Source organism: Musca autumnalis, unplaced genomic scaffold (assembly GCF_047663935.1).
Source record: "Musca autumnalis isolate F117 unplaced genomic scaffold, ASM4766393v1 scaffold_3, whole genome shotgun sequence".
Lineage (NCBI taxonomy): Eukaryota > Metazoa > Arthropoda > Insecta > Diptera > Muscidae > Musca > Musca autumnalis.
The window spans coordinates 240,131,232-240,150,987 of record NW_027411866.1 but is presented as its reverse complement, the minus strand read 5'-3'; the positions used below and the strand labels follow the sequence as shown (position 1 = coordinate 240,150,987).

The 19,756-nt window shown below is 34.3% G+C and overlaps 1 protein-coding gene across 31 annotated transcripts in view; it reads left to right on the top strand.

Moving 5' to 3' along the window:
- The window catches only part of dnc (phosphodiesterase dunce), a 1,334,769-nt gene that overhangs the window by 1,169,832 nt on the left and 145,181 nt on the right, over positions 1-19,756 (top strand). Inside the window, exon 1 of one of the 31 annotated variants that reach the window (XM_073977487.1) lies at positions 641-818. The exons of the other annotated variants lie outside the window; for them this stretch is intronic. The gene's annotated coding sequence lies outside the window, so the exon portion shown is untranslated. Of the gene's footprint in view, positions 1-640; positions 819-19,756 lie in introns of those variants that run through there. 31 annotated transcript variants of the gene reach the window in all.

The following is a 19,756-nucleotide window of genomic DNA, read 5'->3' as shown; positions in this document are numbered from 1 at the left end:
CAGCACAGCACAGGATGTCATTAAAGTGACTGAAGAGGAGATGCCAATGTAGGTGTTTTTTGTTTGTTTTTTCTTCTTTCTTTCTTTTTTATTTGACCATTGCATTTGACCAGCCATTGAATCAATGATAATTCCTTTAAATTTTAAATTCCCAGACAATTAATTGAATTGTTTTCTTTCGTTGTTTAAATATTTAATTGAATAATGTTGTTGTGTTTGCTAGCATTTTTCTGTAAAGAAATTATTTTAAAATCCAGTTTAATAGGGAAATAAAATTACATTAAGTACTTAAGGCTAGTGAATGGAATAATGTGAAACTATTTTCTTCCATGAGCATCCGAGAAGAGGCAAAATTAGGCATCTCTCATGGGGCTATTTGTTATGGTCAAATTTGATGTTGTCTTATGTCTTCAAGAAGGTGGGTCGTGCTAACAAATGTTGTTTTCTCCTTTTCAAAATATTATTGAAAAATTACCATAATTTAAAAAAACAGCATTATCTCATTTTTATAATTTTGCTGAATTTCAATTACCACAGAAAGAAAAAGAAAAATAATAATAACCTCAATAACGAGCCTAATTCAGTTGTTAAGCATAATTTTGTTTGGCTACAAAAGCAACATTTCACAAATTTCAAATTTCAGTTTCCATTTGAATTATAAGGTGAATACAAGAGTCAGTCGCCGCAAGTTATCTGCTTAATGTAAAAAAATACAAATTTTACACAATACATATATCATCGAAAAACTAAAGCAAACCCATGCACACACCAACATATACCAGTGTAATTCGTAGGCGTGGACCATATCTTTGGATATAGTTAAGTATAAAAACAATTCACAGGGATTGGTATAAAATAATTTATTTTTTTTTTTTTTTTTGATCCGTAGGCCCTTGCAATATTTACCTCAAAAAATCCAGGTTTATTGGCCTAAGGGTCATTGAAAAAATCCACGCTTTTTGGCCTTAGGGAAGTTGAAAAAAATTAATTAAAAAATCCACGCTTTTTGGCCTTAGGGAAGTTGAAAAAAATTAATTAAAAAATCCACGCTTTTTGGCCTTAGGGAAGTTGAAAAAAATTAATTAAAAAATCCACGCTTTTTGGCCTTAGGGAAGTTGAAAAAAATTAATTAAAAAATCCACGCTTTTTGGCCTTAGGGAAGTTGAAAAAAATTAATTAAAAATCCACGCTTTTTGGCCTTAGGGAAGTTGAAAAAAATTAATTAAAAAATCCACGCTTTTTGGCCTTAGGGAAGTTGAAAAAAATTAATTAAAAAATCCACGCTTTTTGGCCTTAGGGAAGTTGAAAAAAATTAATTAAAAAATCCACGCTTTTTGGCCTTAGGGAAGTTGAAAAAAATTAATTAAAAAATCCACGCTTTTTGGCCTTAGGGAAGTTGAAAAAAATTAATTAAAAAATCCACGCTTTTTGGCCTTAGGGAAGTTGAAAAAAATTAATTAAAAAATCCACGCTTTTTGGTCTTAGGGTAGTTGAAAAAAATTAATTTAAAAATCCACGCTTTTTGGCCTTAGAGAAGTTGAAAAAAATTAATAAAAAATCCATGCTTTTTGGCCTTAGGGAAGTTGAAAAAAATTAATTAAAAAATCCACGCTTTTTGGCCTTAGGGAAGTTGAAAAAAATTAATTAAAAAATCCACGCTTTTTGGCCTTAGGGAAGTTGAAAAAAATTAATTAAAAAATCCACGCTTTTTGGCCTTAGGGAAGTTGAAAAAAATTAATTAAAAAATACACGCTTTTTGGCCTTAAGAAGTTGAAAAAAATTAATTAAAAAATTCACGCTTTTTGGTCTTAGGTTGGTTAAAAAAAATTAATTAAAAAATCCACGCTTTTTGGTCTTAGGTTGGTTAAAAAAAAATTAATTAAAAAATCCACGCTTTTTGGTCTTAGGTTTGTTAAAAAAAATTAATTAAAAAATCCACGCTTTTTGGTCTTAGGTTGGTTAAAAAAAATTAATTAAAAAATCCACGCTTTTTGGTCTTAGGTTGGTTAAAAAAAATTAATTAAAAAATCCACGCTTTTTGGTCTTAGGTTTGTTAAAAAAAAAATTAATTAAAAAATCAAGGATTTTTGGTTTTAGGTTGGTTAAAAAAATTAATTAAAAAATCCACGCTTTTTGGTCTTAGGTTTGTTAAAAAAAATTAATTAAAAAATCAACGCTTTTTGGCTTTAGGTTGGTTAAAAAAAATTAATTAAAAAATCCACGCTTTTAGGTCTTAGGTTTGTTAAAAAAAATTAATTAAAAAATCCACGCTTTTTGGTCTTAGGTTGGTTAAAAAAAAATTAATTAAAAAATCCACGCTTTTTGGTCTTAGGTTGGTTAAAAAAAATTATTTAAAAAATCCATGCTTTTTGGTCTTAGGGTGGTTCAAAAAAAATTAATTAAAAAATCCACGCTTTTTGGTCTTAGGGTGGTTAAAAATTAATAAAAATTCACGCTTTTAGGTCTTAGGGTGGTTAAAAAAAATAATTCAAAATTCACGCTTTTTGGTCTTAGGGTGGTTCAAAAAAAATTAATTAAAAATCCACGCTTTTTGGTCTTAGGATGATTGAAAGAAGTTAATTAAAAAATCCATGCTTTTTGGTCTTAAGGTGGTTGAAAAAAATTAATTAAAAAATCCACGCTTGTTGGTCTTAGGGTGGTTGAAAAAAATTAATTAAAAAATCCACGCTTTTTGGTCTTAAGGTGGTTGAAAAAAATTAATTAAAAAAATCCACGATTTTTGGTCTTAGGGTGGTTGAAAAAAATTAATTAAAAAATCCATGCTTTTTGGTCTTAGGGTGGTTGAAAAAAATTATTTAAAAAATCCACCTTTTTGGTCTTAGGGTGGCTGAAAAAAATTAATTAAAAAATCCACGCTTTTTTGGCTAAGGGTGGTTGAAAAAAATTAATTAAAAAATTCACGCTTTTTGGTCTTAGGGTGGTTAAAAAAATTAAGTAAAAAATCCACGCTTTTTTGGCTAAGGGTGGTTCAAAAAAATTAATTAAAAAATTCACGCTTTTTGGTCTTAGGGTGGTTGAAAAAAAAATAATTAAAAAAACAAACTTTTTGGTCTTAGGATGGTTGAAAAAATTAATTAAAAAATCCACGCTTTTTGGTCTTAATGTGGTTGAAAACAATTAATTTAAAAAATCCACGCTTGTTGGGTGGTTGAAAAAAATTAATTAAAAAATCCACACTTTTTGGGTGGTTGAAAAAAAATTAAAAAAAAATCCACGCTTTTTGGACTTAGGGTGATTAAAAAAAAATTAATTAAAAAATCCACGCTTTGTGGCCTTAGGGTGGTTGAAAAAAATTAATTTAAACAAGTAAAAAGGCGTTTTTATACCCTCCACCATAAAATAGTCATTAAAATGGAATAACTAGGGTCCTTTCATAATTTTAGGTGGAACAACTTTTCGACAATGGATAGACTCCTACTGCCTCCCTCTATTGCTTAAATTACAATGTGAGCACAAATTTTGGGGCAGAGATAATTCCTTTTGGAGATGAAAGCCCTTGGTGTGTGTATATTAAAAGCCCCGAAGGACAGATCCGCCGTGAGACGAACTTCCGCGTTTTGGCGTGATGAAGTTTTTGCAAGAGACCCTGTAAGCCATCATGAATTAGCATTATATCTTTGTTTGTTGTTTTTGTAGAGCACTTAAGCAACAGTGAAGAAAGATATAACGCTAATTCCTGATGGCCCACAGGATCTCTAACAAAAATTTCATCACGCCATAACGCGGAAGTTCGTCTCACGGCGGATCTGTCCTTCGAGGTTCATAATATACTCACGAAGGCCTTTCTTCCCCAAGAGAAATTTTTCGTGCCCCAGACTTTCACCTTCATTTTGTTGCACAGTGTTATCTAATCTAATCTAAAAAAAATGTGTTCAGCTAGGCTAAAGGTACCACCTACGGGGCTATATCAAAGAGTCAACCTATCTTTAAATTTTTTGGCGGAAAAGTTTTATAGCTGCAGGGATCTTCAAGAGTCAAATTGAGGGTAGTTTCATCAATACAATGTAGACCCTCAAAAATAGACCAATGTTGACGAATTTTAGTGAAGAAATTTCGTGACCACTGAAAATTCCTGAAAATCGGGAGGCACAGTTATATGGGGGGATATACCAAAACATGGACCTATATTGACGATTATTTTTGAATAGACAAAATTGTAGATAAAATTTTCAAAATACCGATCATTACAGCTAGTTCGGTTAAAAATTGCATCTAAAGTTCTCAAAATACCGAAAATCGGGAGATACCGTTATATGGGGGCTATACCAAAACATGGACCTATGTTGAAGATGTTTCGTTGGAGATGTTTTATGACCACTGAGAACTTCAAATGGCAAATTACAGCTAGTTCGGTTAAAAATTGTAGCTAAAATTCTCAAAATACCGAAAATCGGAAGGTACCGTTAAATGGGGGCTATACCAAAACATGGACCTATGTTGACGATGTTTGGTGGAGATGTTTCATGAGCACTGAGAACCTCAAATGGCAAATTACAGCTAGTTCGGTTAAAAATTGTAGCTAAAATTCTCAAAATACCGAAAATCGGGAAGTACCGATATATGGGGGCTATACCAAAACATGGACCTATGTTTACGATGTTTCGTTGGAGATATTTTATGACCACTGAGAACTTCAAATGTCAAATTACAGCTATTTCGGTTAAAAACTGTAGCTAAAATTCTCAAAATACCGAAAATCGGAAGGTACCGTTAAATGGGGGCTATACCAAAACATGGACCTATGTTGACGATGTTAAGTGGAGATGTTTCATGAGCACTGAGAACCTCAAATGGCAAATTACAGCTAGTTCGGTTAAAAATTGTAGCTAAAATTCTCAAAATACCGAAAATCGGGAAGTACCGATATATGGGGGCTATACCAAAACATGGACCTATGTTTACGATGTTTCGTTGGAGATATTTTATGACCACTGAGAACTTCAAATGTCAAATTACAGCTATTTCGGTTAAAAACTGTAGCTAAAATTCTCAAAATACCGAAAATTGGGAGGTACCGTTGTATGGGGGCTATACCAAAACATGGACCTATATTGACGATATTTCGTGGAGATATTTCATGACTACTGAGAACCTCAAATGGCAAATTACAGCTAGTTCGATTAAAAATTTTAGCTAAAATTCTCAAAATGCCGAAAATCGGGAGGTACCGTTATATGGGGGCTATACCAAAACATGGACCTATGTTGACGATGTTTCGTGGAGATGTTTCATGACCACTGAGAACCTCAAATGTCAAATTGCAGATAGTTCGGTTAAAAATTGTGGCTAAAATACCGAAAATCGGGAGGTACCGTTATATGGGGACTATACCAAAACATGGACCTATGCCCATATCCTTTGGGATAAAGGTTTGTTGATTACTAGGAACCCTAAGTGCCAAATTATAGCTAATTCGGTCTGCAAATGTGGCGAAGAACGTCAAAATACCTCAAATCCGGACGTACCGTTATATGGGGGCTATACCAAAAAGTAGACCGATATAGCCCATCTTCGAACTTGACCTGCCTATGGAAAAAGACCCTCGGGTGCAAAATTTCAGCACTCTATCTCAATTATTGCGGACGCTAGAGTGATTACAACAGACGGACAGACGGACATGGCTAGATCGTCTTAGAATTTTATCCTGATCAAGAATATATATACTTTATAGGGTCGCAAATGATTAGTTCGATGTGTTACAAACAGAATGACAAACTTAATATACCCTCCATACTATGGTGGAGGGTATAAAAATCCAAGCTTTTTGGTCTTAGGGTGGTTGTTAAAAATGTATTAAAAAAATCCACGATTTTTGGTCTTAGGGTGGTTAAAAAAATTAATTACAAAATCCACGCTAAAAATACACACTTTTTGGGTGGAACAAAAAAATTTACGCTTTAAGGGAAGGTTGAAAAAAATTAATTTAAAAAACCCTTTTTGTCTTGGTTGTTCTCTTGGTTATAGGAACCTAAGGACCGCTAAGAATAATATATCTGAATATTCGAAACTGTTATTACAATAGTCAAATATAACTTCCTTATAATGCTAATCTTTAGTACTACATTCTCTAATCTTCATTTAACACACATGTAACTTACTACTACGAGAAAGCCTCCTTAAATTGTTTGTATTTTTTATTTCATCCTGTTTCCATTCTTCTTTGATACATCATTTCTATTCAGAGACGATATCCCTTTTTTGTTACAACAATAATACTGTCTCAGCCCATGTACTTGTTTACATATCAGTATCCTTTTTTTTATTCTCCATGTACACGTTGTTGATATTTCTTTCTCCATTTCTTCTATATGCTTCCATTTGATTGGCTTTTTTCTTTATTTATTTTTTTTTTCCTTCTTATTTTCCCCCAGTCAAAGAATTTTCATTTAGTAACAATACCAACAACCAACACACATGGTTGTGTCACACACACACACGGAATTGTAAAGAAGTGTTATGATTCCAACATAAGGTTCATTGTAGCGGAAATGTGTTGATATTGTCTTGTATCCTTTCGTTTAAACACATGCACACACGCACTCAACACACATTACAATGCTAGGCATTTGTATTGAAGATGTGATTGCGATAATAAAAAAAAAAAAACTGTAACGAACACAGGATATTGGCTTAGCATGCGAATGTGGCTCGCAATAAATGCAAAATCATAAATAATAGGCTTTTAAAAAAGGGTTCATAAATCTGATTGAAAAAAAGACGAAGTGTGATGAAAAGAGAGAGGGAGAGAGAATGATAGCATAAAAATTGTTAACATCTGTGAATAATTATTGGATACATATGTTGGCTACATAAAGGCTTTGAATGATGGATTACCGAAAGGAAGTAGTAAAAATATAAATATAAATAAAATATTTTTTTAAAAAAAATAGTAGCAGATTTCAGGTAAAGGAAGTGCATTTTTTAACGAAATTACCATACAAATATCAATTAAATTTAATTTAAATCCAAATAGTGGTTATTTAAATATCAACATTGCAGAACATATCCAAAATAATTAAAAATTATGCGACCCCTATACAGTTATCAGTCATACGGTAGGGTGGTTGAAAAAAATTAATTAATAAATCCATGCTTTTTGGTTTTAGGACGGTTGAAAAAAATTAACTTAAAATCTACGCTTTTTGGTCTTAGGGTGTTTGAAGAAAAAATAATGAAAAAATCACGCTTTTTGGTTTTGGGGTTTTTAAAAAAATTCATTTAAAAACCCACACTTTTACATATATATATTTTCTTTAAAATATCAACGCATTTTTGATCCTAGGGTGACTGAAAAAAAAAATAATAAAAAATCCACACTTTTCGGTCTTATGGTGGCTGAAAAAAATAATTAAAAAATCCACGCTTCTTGGTCTTAGGGTGACTGAACAAAAATAATTTAAAAATCCACGCTTCTTGGTCTTAGGGTGACTGAACAAAAATAATTAAAAAATCCACGCTTTTGGGTCCTTTGGTGGTTGAAAAAAAATCCACGCTTTTGGGTCCTTTGGTGGTTGAAAAAAAATCCACGCTTTATGGTCTTAGGGTGGATGAAAAAATTAATTAAAAATTCCACGCCTTTTGGTCTTAGGGTGGTTAAAAACAAATTAATTTAAAAATCCACGCTTTTTAGTCTTAGGGTGGATGAAAAAATTAATAAAAAATTCCACGCTTTTTGGTCTTAGGGTGTTTAAAAACAAATTAATTTAAAAATCCACTCTTTTTAGTCTTAGGGTGGTTGAAAAAAATGTATTAAAAAATCCACGCTTTTTGTCCAAATACAATTCTTCTTTATACCCTCAGCCTTTAGGCTAAAGAGGGTATTTACACTTTGATACGACCAAAAATGTGCCTCATCGAAATAATGGTTTTAGACCCCAAGTATGTTTGTACGATATCCGTTTCAGACAATTTTGAGTAGATCTAGCAATGTCCGTCCGTCTGTCTGTCTGTCCGTCTGTCTGTCTGTCTGGCTGGTGCGCACGATAACTCTCGAACGGATCAATCGATTCGGTTCAAATTTTGGGTATCGAAATATTTTGTCCAGATTCGATTTACGTTCGAAGATGGGCCATATAGGTCCACTCCTTCAGGTACCTCCCCCACAAGTGTTCAAAAATTGTCGCAAAACTTGTGCGCACGATAACTCTTGTAGGGAATAACCGATTTGGTCCATACTTTGCACATCGTGTAATTTCTACCAAACTTAGATGAGGTTCCAATATGGACTCAATCGGTCCAACACTTCGGGAACCTCCCACACAAAATTTCGGAAAAGTTCAGTTTAGAACCTGGTGTCGAATCGCTTTGATTTTTGTTTACGCAAGTTATATTCGCTGTCCTCTATACGACGCTGTAAGTTTCATTAGGGGCAAGTCCATACTTCCTGAGAAAATAGCCTGAAAGTTACAAAAAAACCTATAACACCGTGTGTAGAGGTTGGAGCGCAAGATAACTCTCGAACGGATCTGCCGATTCGGTCCAAAATTTGGCTTTCGTAATATTATGCCCAAACTTAGTTCAAGTTCAAATATGGATTATATCGGTCCACTCCTTCCGGTACCTCCCCCACAAAAGTTCGAAAATGTTCGGAAAATTTGTGAGTACGATAACTCTTGAAGGAAGTAACCGATTTGGTCCATACTTTGCACATTATGAAATTTCTATCAGACTTAGATGAGGTTACAATATGGAGTCAATCGGTAAACTCCTTCGAGTACCTCCCACAGAAAATTTCGGAAAAGTTCAGTTTAGGACCTGCTCTTGAATCGCCTTGGTTTTTGTTGTAACATCTTGTATTCACTGTCCCCTATACGAAGGTACATGTTTTCTCAGGGGCAAGTCCATACTTCTTGAGAAAACAGCCCGAAGGGTGTAAAAACCCCCTATGGCACCCCCATGGTCTATTTCGGTCAATTCCTTTAAGTACCTTTTCCGCAAAATTTTTGAACTTTAATCCTAATCAACATTTTTGTGGGTTCATACGACCAAAATTTTGAAACCGCCAAAATACATAAGTTTTTTGTGAAAAATGTGTTTCAATTTGCACAGGCTGAGGGTATATCTCTGTCGGCAAAGCCGACTGATACTTTTTTACTTGTTTTATTTCACAACTGATGTCGTTTGTTGTGTTTTTGGAAGTGCCGAGGTATACGAAGTCTTTTTCTACCTCAAAATTATAGGAACCAACCTCTACAGTTGGTCCGAGCTCAGTGGACGCATTACTGATCGTCGCATGATGTCTATATCATCAGCATAAGCAAGTAACATGTGGCTATTGGTGTAGATTGTGCCACTTCTTTTGACATTTGCCTCTCGTATAACCTTTTCCAGCAGGATGTTGAAGATTTCACACGAAAGGCTGTCTCCTTGTCTGAAACCTCTTTTGGTACAAAACTCTTCCGAGAGGTTCTTTCCTATTTTAACTGAAAATCTTATGTCAGTTAGAGTCATTTTAAAAAGCCGAATGAGCTTTGCGGTGATACCAAATTCACACATTGCTCGGAATACCTTTGAACCTAGCGGGCTGTCGAAGTCTGCTCTATAATCGACAAAAAGGTGGTAGGTATCGATCTGCATCTCTTGGGTCTTCTCCAGGATTTGCCGCAGGGTAAATATCTGGTCAATGGTGGACTTGCCAGGTCTAAAGCCGCATTGGTATGGTCCAATTACCTCGTTGATCATAGGCTTGAGTCGTTCGCACAATATCCCTTACACGATCTTGTAGGCAATAGGGAGTAGACTTATGCCCCTATAGTTAGAGCATATAATCTTATCTCCTTTCTTGTGGACGGGGCACAGGATACTCAGGTTCCAATCGTCGGGTACTCAATCTTCCTGCCAAATGGTGCTAACTAGCTGATGAATACACCTTATCAGCGTGAACAGCTCGGCTGGTAAGCCATCGGCTCCTGCTGCCTTATTATTCTTCAGCCAAGTTATTGCTGTCTTTACCTCATCTTGGCTGGGCGGTATACATTCAATACCATCTTCTGGGATTGGGTCTGTGGTATCTTCTTCGTCTTCGCTGCTATTGGATACCAACAGTTTTGAGAAAATTTCTTTCCATATCCTGAGCACACTATCAGTATCAGTTACCAAATTACCTTGCTGCTCTCTACAGGAGGATGTGCCGGTACCAAAGCCATCAGTTTGATGCTCAACTCTTTGGTAGAATTTTCGGACTTCATTCTGGTTCCTGTACATCTCGATTTTTTCACACTCCCGCTTTTCCATCTCCCTCTTTTTCCTGCGGAAAAGACGTTTCTCCTCTCTCCTTTTCTACCGATATCTCTCCTGCTCTACGCGTTGCAACGGATTGTAAAGTATATCTATATGCCGCATTTTTCTCTTCAGTAGCAGCACGATACTCCTGATCATACCATGGATTCCTTGGTGGAGGTCTCTGGTATCCAAGTATGGATTTTGCGGCTGTTTGCATGGAGTGGGCAATACTTTGCCATTGCGCTGATATGTTATCGGGATGAGGAGTGGTTTTATTAAGCAGTTGGCTCAGTTGAGTGGAATATGCTGTGGCTATCAGCTTACCTATGTCTAACTTTCGTGTTGAGTCTGTTCGTACTTTGTTTGCTACGTTTAACCGGGTGCGTACCTTTGCTGCAACCAGGTAGTGGTCCGAGTCTATGTTTGCTCCTCGGAACGAACGCACATCCAACACGCTCGATGAATGTCTTCCATCTATCACAACGTGGTCAATTTGATTTCTTGTTTTCCGTTCTGGAGACAGCCAGGTGCCCTTATGAATGTCGAGATGTTGAAATCTGGTACTGCTAACTACCATGTTTTTGCCGCTGCGAAGTCTATCAGCCTCATACCATTGTCAGATGTTTCACTGTGGAGACTGACTTTTCCGACTGTTGGGCCAAAGATATTCTCCTTTTCAATTTTGGCATTAAAATCGCCTAGAATAATTTTAATGTTATGGGCAGGACAACGGTCATATGTTTCTTCTAAGCACTCATAAAATATGTCTTTGGTCAGTTCGTCCTTGTCTTCAGTGGGAGCATGAGCGCAAATAAAGCTGATGGTGAAGAATTTAGCTTTCATTCGAATTGTAGCAAGTCTTTCATTCACTGGGGTGAAGCTTGATACCAGATGTTTTAGCCTCAGACTAACTACGAATCCGCAACCAAACTCATGCTTTACGTCATGGCAGCTGTAATACAGTGCGTCACCTTTAGGTGTTGTTGTGACGCCTTTCCCATTCCATCGTATTTCCTGTATGGCAGTAATGTCGGCCTTGTACTTTTCAAGTACATCTGCCAATGCGTAAACTGTACCTTCTCTATAAAGAGTGCGAACATTCCAGGTGCAGATTCGCAGATCATGGTCCTTAAAACGTTTGCGGGGGTCGTCAACTTTTGAGGGGTTTGTTTTTCTTTTATTTTCGTTTTTCATAGTAGGCTCCTTTTTCTGCGCCCAAACCCAAGCTTTTAACGTTCTTATGGGTGAACGCGCGGCACATTTTACCTCACTACCTTTAACGGGTGGTAAAGGTAGCTACCCCAGGTGACACCACGGGGAGGCCAGTGTCCACTTGAGATGAAAGAGGGAGCAAGATAAATCCTGGACTTTGCCCTGTTAAAGCCGGTCAGGACCATTCCGTGGTATCTTCCATCCCCTACGTCACAAAACAACTCAATTAAAAATGCCAATAAACACGATTTTATAAACCTTTTTTCGAACAAAGATTGTATGGGGTTAGTTTTTGACGAAATCTACATTCTCAGATTGAAATACAGAAGAAAATCTATCCATTTTCCTCAAAAATCGCCTTTCAACAATTTTGAGTTTTTCTGTTTGAGTCGGTTGACAGCACATAACATGAGTATTTCTTTGTCTAAACGATAATTTGTCTATGATGACACAACCATGGGTGAAACACTTACCTTAAATTGTTGTCCAAGTTTTACAGCAATTACAATGTTAGAATTGTTTACCTATTCTCTGCTCTCTTCACATCCTTTTTTATTTCTTTTTTGTGTGTCATGGATACATCCTAACCCATGCTAAATACTTTCCCTGAAATTCATACCCTTGCCATAACAAATACAACGAAATTCCGGAAAATTCTGCTGAAAATTGAGATAACAGAAATTGTAAATTAAAAGAGCAAAAAAAAAATTCCTTTGAATTGTTTTCTGTGAAACGTTTTGCCTGAAGCGTGCATAAACAAATGCAAATCGGTTTGGAGTTTTTTTTTTTTTTTTTTTTTTTTGAATAAAAAAATATTTTCACTTGCACAAGCCTTGGGATAATGTGGAATTACGATGGTACGATGCAAAGAATGTGATCCAACGAAATAGTGGTTTTAGACTCCACAAGGAATGTTCTGGGATCATTTTGAAATTGTTACCGCAGTTTGTACATATAGTCCTTATTAAATCTATTTATTTTTTTATTCGGGAAGCCCAAACTTCCCCCTGTAAGGGGTCCCGATACAGACGCCAAACATGATCTTCTTGGCAGATGACCACTTGAGGTCTTCAATGCACAGAAGATGCCTTAGGTCTTTTTCTTTTGTAAACAACAATCTTCTCTTGAGATCATCCTCTTTCAGAGACGAAAAAGGCAATTTGCCGTCTTTTATAGACAGAAGACAAGAGGATCAGAGTTCATAGGCCAAATGAGGTTTCCTGTGGTCTTCTATAGTCAGCGAAAAACAACCCGAGGCCTACTATAGACAATAGAACACCTTTTGAGCTATTCTGTAGACAACAGAATACTAATTCGTGCATTTGGCAGACAACAGACGTCCAAATATAACGGAAGGTTTATTGTGGTCTTCTGTAGGCAACAGAAGGATCATTGAAGTTTTCTGAAAGCATCCGAAGATCTATTGAAGTCTTTCGTAGACACATTGAACCTCTTCACAGGCAGCAGAAGACCCCTTGAGGTATTCTGTAGAAAGCAAACTTCGTTTTCTTGAGGCATTCTGCATGTAACATTAGTCCTCTTGAGGCCTTTTGTAGGCAACCGAAGTCCTCTTGAGGTCTTCCAAAGGAGCAGGACACCTCTTGAAGTTTTCTATAGACAACAGAAGTCCTCTTGAGATCTTGCATAGACAAAACGAATCTCCTTGGGCCTTCTGTAAATAACAGAAGACCTCTTGAGATCGTCTGTAGACAGCGGACGTCCTGTTGAGGCCTTCTTTAGATAAGAGAAGTTCAATTGAGGCCTCCTATTGACAAGGGAAGGTCTATTGAAGTCAGAGCTCCGAATACTCGCTCTTATTCACTCGAATTCCACTCGCGAGTGAAACTCTTATTGAATTCGTTCAATTCGAGGGAGGCAAATTGCCGCCTTTCCCCACCGAAACAAAATCTTACCCCACCCTCAAACAAATTTGCCCCACCTCCACAAAAAAATTGCACACACAAAAACTTACAACCTCCCCCCAAATTTTCATTCACGGAGCTCTGTTTAAAGTCTTCAATAGGAGCTGGGATCCTTTTCAGTTCTTCCCTAGACAACAGAAGTCCTCTATGGAACTTCTATATACAACAGAAGTCATACTGAGGACTTCTGTGGGTAAAAGAAGTCCTCTTCAGGCCTTCTGTAAAAATGGAAATTCTTCTGCATGTAACATAAGTCCTCTTGAGGCCTTTTGTACGCAACCGAAGTCCTTTGAGTTCTTCCAAAGGAGCAGGAAACCTCTTGAGGTTTTCCATAGACAACAGAAGTCCTCTTGAGGTCTTCCATAGACAAAAGGAATCTCATTGGGCTTTCTGTAAATAACAGAAGTCCCCTTGAGATCGTATGTAGACAGCGGACGTCCTGTTGGGGCCTTCTTTAGATAAAAGAAGATTAATTGAGGCCTCCTTTTGACAACGGAAGATCTATTGAAGTCTTCTTCTTCTTCCCTAGACAAAGTTCCTCTATGGAACTTCTATATACAACAGAAGTCATATTGAGAACTTCTGTAAGTAAAATAAGTCCTCTTCAGGACTTCTGTAAAAACGGAAAGTCTTCGGCATGTAACATAAGTCCTATTCATGCCTTTTGTAGGCAACCGAAGTCCTCTTGAGGTCTTCCAAAGGAGCAGGAAACCCCATGAGGGTTTCTATAGACAACAGAAGTCCTCTTGAGGTCTTCCATAGGCAAAACGAATCTCCTTGGGCCTTCTGTAAATAACAGAAGTCCTGTTGAGGCCTTCTTTAGATAAACGAACATCAATTGAGGCCTCCTATTTGCAACGGAAGATCTATTTAAGTCTTCAATACGAGCTGGGAACCTTTTCCGTTCTTCCCTGAAGTTTAGAACTTCTATATACAACAGAAGTCATATTGATAAGTCAACTTCAGGCCTCCTGTAAAAACGGAAGGTCTTCTTCATGTAACATAGGTCCTCTTGGAGCCTTTTGTAGGCAACCGAAGTCCTCTTGAGGTCTTCCAAAGGAGCAGGAAACCTCTTGAGGTTTTCTATAGACAACAGAAGTCCTCTTGAGGTCTTCCAGAGACAAAAGAAATCCCCTTGGGGCCTTCTGTAAATAACATAAGTCCTCTTGAGATCGTCTGTAGACAGCTGACGTCCTGTTGAGGCCTTCTTTAGATAAACGAAGATCGATTGAGGTCTCCTTTTGACAATGGAAGATCTATTGAAGTCTTCAATAGGAGCTGGGAACCTTTTCAGTTCTTCCCTAGATAACAGAAGTCTTCTATGGAACTTCTGTCAACAACAGAAGTCATATTGAGGACTTCTGTAGATAAAAGAAGTCCTCTTCAGGCCTTCTGTAGAAAACGGAAGTCATCTTGAGGCCTTTTATAGACAACAGAAGACTTATAGAAGCCTATAGAAGACAACAGAGATCCTCTTGAGGTCTTCTGTAGACAACAGAAATCCTTGAGAGCTTCTGCAAACAACAGAAGTCTTCTTTAGATAACGGAAGATATATTGAAGTCTTCCGTAGGAGCTGGAAACTTTTTCAGTTCTTTCATAGATAACAGAAGACTTCTAGGGAACTTTTATAGACAACATAAGTCCTCTTGAGTCCTTCTGTTGACAACAGAAGTTCTATTGAGTCATTTTGAGCCCTTCTGTAGGCAACAGAAATGCTCTTGAGATCTTCTGCAGACAACAGAAGTCATCTTTATGTCTTCCATCGACTACAGAAGACTTCTTGAAAACTTCCATTTACATATAACAAAAGACCCATGGAAGTCTTCCACAGGAGCAGGAAATCTCTTTAGGCCTTACATAGACAACATAGGTCCTCTTGAGGCCTTTTGCAGAAACAGAAGACCACTTGAGGTCTTCTGTAGACAACAAAAGTCCTTCTTGGAGTATACTGTAGGCAACGGACATCTTCTTGAGGTCTTTTCTAGGCAACAGAAGAACTCTTAATGTCTTCTTTAGACAAGAGAAGGCCAACATAAAACGAAAGATCATATAAGCCCTTCTGTAAACAACGAAGACCTGTTGAAGGCTTCTAAGGTATCATACGATCTATTAGGTCTTCTGTAGGCTGCAGAAAACCTCTTGTGATTTTTTGTAGACAGCAGAAGACCTCTTTAAATCTTCTTTAGACAAGAGAAGTCCAATTGTTAACTTCCTGAGAAAACAGAACGGAAGACCATACAAGTCTTTCTACAGACAGCAGAAGACCTGTTGAAGCCTTCTATTGATAACAGAAGATCTATTAGGTCTTCTGTAGGCTACATAAAGCCTCTTGTGGTTTTTCGTATATAGCAGTAGACCTCTTTAGTCTTCTGTAGACAAGCGAACATCAATTGTTAACTTGCATTAGGTAAGAGAAACCCGTTTAAGGTCCTCTATAGACAACGAAAGACACCTTGAGGTCTTCTTTAAACAACTGGAGATCAGTTGAGGCCGTCTTTAAACAAGAGAAGATCTACTGAGGTCTTCATATAAAATAAAATAAAATAAAATAAAATAAAATAAAATAAAATAAAATAAAATAAAATAAAATAAAATAAAATAAAATAAAATAAAATAAAATAAAATAAAATAAAATAAAATAAAATAAAATAAAATAAAATAAAATAAAATAAAATAAAATAAAATAAAATAAAATAAAATAAAATAAAATAAAATAAAATAAAATAAAATAAAATAAAATAAAATAAAATAAAATAAAATAAAATAAAATAAAATAAAATAAAATAAAATAAAATAAAATAAAATAAAATAAAATAAAATAAAATAAAATAAAATAAAATAAAATAAAATAAAATAAAATAAAATAAAATAAAATAAAATAAAATAAAATAAAATAAAATAAAATAAAATAAAATAAAATAAAATAAAATAAAATAAAATAAAATAAAATAAAATAAAATAAAATAAAATAAAATAAAATAAAATAAAATAAAATAAAATAAAATAAAATAAAATAAAATAAAATAAAATAAAATAAAATAAAATAAAATAAAATAAAATAAAATAAAATAAAATAAAATAAAATAAAATAAAATAAAATAAAATAAAATAAAATAATATAAAATAAAGTAAAATAAAATAAAATAAAATAAAATAAAATAAAATAAAATAAAATAAAATAAAATAAAATAAAATAAAATAGAATAGAATAAAATAAAATAAAATAAAATAAAATAAAATAAAATAAAGTAAAATAAAATAAAATAAAATAAAATAATATAAAATAAAATAAAATAAAATAAAGTGAAATAAAATAACATAAAATATGCAACAGAAGTCATCGTAAGAATAGAAACCTGAACTATTGACAGAAGCAGAAGAATACCTTGTAGGGTCTTTTAGGGTATGTAGTGTTATCCGATTGGCAACAAAGAACTCTTCGGGTCTCCAATAGGAAACAAATGATCTCTACAACAGCAAACATCTTAAAGTCTTCCCTGAACTGAAGGCCTATTGGTGTTTTTTGTTTTTTTTTTTTTTACAAATTTTCCTAATTTTTTGGACTTTGATCTGTCCGTGAAATGTTTTTCTAGCTCTTTTGTCAACAATTTTGCGCTTACATGCAGTTTGAAGCTTGGTTTTAGGGTTCCTTCCGACTTCTCATTTTTGAGGATTTTGGAGGATGGATATTTACCCAAACAATGGGCCGAAAGAAGTTATGAAACAAATCAAACAATCTGTGATTTTGATGAGCGATTTGTTAGAGTTGCTAGTGAGTCCACACTACACTAGCTAGTGCTGCTTAGATCTTTTTAATGATCTTAAGACGATTTACGACATCTTTTAATGTCTAATAAGCGCTGCAGGAGTATCTAATGAAGTCCACATAAAAACAAACTTCCCTCAGAATTAAAACAAATATATGCAACCCTTGAAGAATTACCAATTTGCGTCTGTTGCCTACCGAATTTGTTTTTTTTTTTCTCAAGTGTATTAATGAATCTGCCACATATCGATATGATGTCTTCACCAATTAAAAATAGATCAGCAATGTAATTAAGTGTTGTTCACTGATATGCTATTTTAAAACAGCAAATATTCGAAATGTTTAATTGAAATGTGTTTGAAACCATTCACACATTTATCAGATAAGACACATGGAGAAAGTTAAAAATACTCACAAAATACCAAGAGCAAACTCTCTAAAAAAATCCTAAACTTATGAAATAAATTTTTATATTTAGTTTTTTTACAAGTTTTAAGTGCATAGTGTGAAAGAAAAAAAAATTGGCATCAAGAACATTAGCCACTTAAATATTCTTAAAATATTGGCCACTCACTGTGTGGCGGCAATATTTTCCAGACTAATTTATTGAATCCATTTTTGAAATGGGTCTCTTCTTTTTCACAAATAAAAGTTCTAAAATTTTATATTCGTTTTTTGCCATAATTCAATATAGTTTATTGAACTTCAAAAAAACAGTTCGCCAATATTTTTCTTTCCTAAAGATTTATTATTAGGAAAAGTAAAAAGAAATTTTGCGCTGATGGCGGTGGTAGACGACCGCAAACATTTCATTGACCTTACAACACGCACGCCAATCTCACCACATACAGGTGGTTTTGGCCTTGTCAAAAACAAAACACACACAAAAAGTAATTTATTTACCAATGTCTGCGTCATTAAATGTATTATTTATGTGTGAGAATTCGGAGGTTCCTGTATAGGATCTGCTTCTGATTGGTAACTGGCAGAACATTCAACTGGTTAGAGTTTTTTCTTATTCGAGATGCTTGTGGGGAAACTGTGCAAATTTCTTTCTGGTGATATCTTCTAATCTCTTTGATATTATCCAGGTACACAATTAAAGAAAACACTTGTTTGGCAGATAAATATGATTGTGGGTTAATGGCCTTCTTGTTCTCCATGTGTGATGTTGTGTTAATGGGGCATTATTGCAAGGCTAAAGTGGAACAAATGTTGGTGTTTATAATCGAATTAAAATTAATTCGTTTTTAATATAATTTAATGTCTTTTAGGGGTAATGGTTTTTATGGGCAATTTGCCGTTTCTTTAGGTCCCTGAGGAGTATTTCCGACTGGGTTTTTTAAAGAGTTTTTCCTAGAAACTAAAAACCAATAATCGTGGATTTTTAAACAATTTTTTCTTAGAAAACAAAAACGAACAATCGTGGATTTTTTAAAGTAGTTTTTCCTAGAAACCAAAAACCAATAATCGTGGATTTTTCAAAGAATTTTTTCCTTGAAACCAAAAACCTATAATCGTGGATTTTTAAAAGAATTTTTGTTTAAAAAACAAAGGCCAATAATCGTGGATTTTTTAAAGAATTTTTTCCTAGAAACCAAAAATCAATAATCGTGGATTTTTTTCCTAGAAACCAAAAACCAATAATCGTGGATTTTTTAAAGAATTTTTTCCTAGAAACCAAAAAACAATAATCGTGGATTTTTTCCTAGAAACCAATAATCGTGGAATTTTTAAACAATTTTTTCCTAGAAACCAAAAACCAATACTCGTGGATTTTTTAAACAATTTTTTCCTAGAAACCAAACCCCAATAATCGTGGATTTTTTAAAGAATTTTTTCCTAGAAACCAAACCCCAATAATCGTGGATTTTTTAAAGAATTTTTTCCTAGAAACCAAAACTCAATAATCGTGGATTTTTTAAAGAATTTTTTCCTAGAAACCAAACCCCAATAGTCGTGGATTTTTTAAAGATTTTTTTCCTGGAAACCAAAAACCAATAATCGAGGATTTTTTAAAGAATTTTTTCCTAGAAACCAAAAACCAATAATCGTGGATTTTTTAAAGAATTTTTTCCTAGAAACCAAAAACCTAGAAACCAAAAACCAATAATCGTGGATTTTTTAAAGAATTTTTTCCTAGAAACCAAAAACCAATAATCGTGGATTTTTTAAAGAATTTTTTCCTAGAAACCAAAAACCAATAATCGTGGATTTTTTAAAGAATTTTTTCCTAGAAACCAAAAACCAATAATCGTGGATTTTTTAAAGAATTTTTTCCTAGAAACCTAAAACCAATAATCGTGGATTTTTTAAACAAAATTTTCCTGGAAAACAAAAACCAATAATCGTGGATTTTTTAAACAATTTTTTCCTAGAAACCAAAAAAATGATTGGTGAAAAGGTCGTTACAAAATTCATTTAAAAGTCCACTTTTTTGATGAAAAGTTGTTTAACAATTTAAAAAAATCCACGTTTATTTGTCAAGAGGAGGTTGAAAAAATTATTTTAAAAATCCACGTTTATTTGTCAAGAGGAGGTTGAAAAAATTATTTTAAAAATCCACGTTTATTTGTCAAGAGGAGGTTGAAAAAAATTATTTTAAGAATCCAC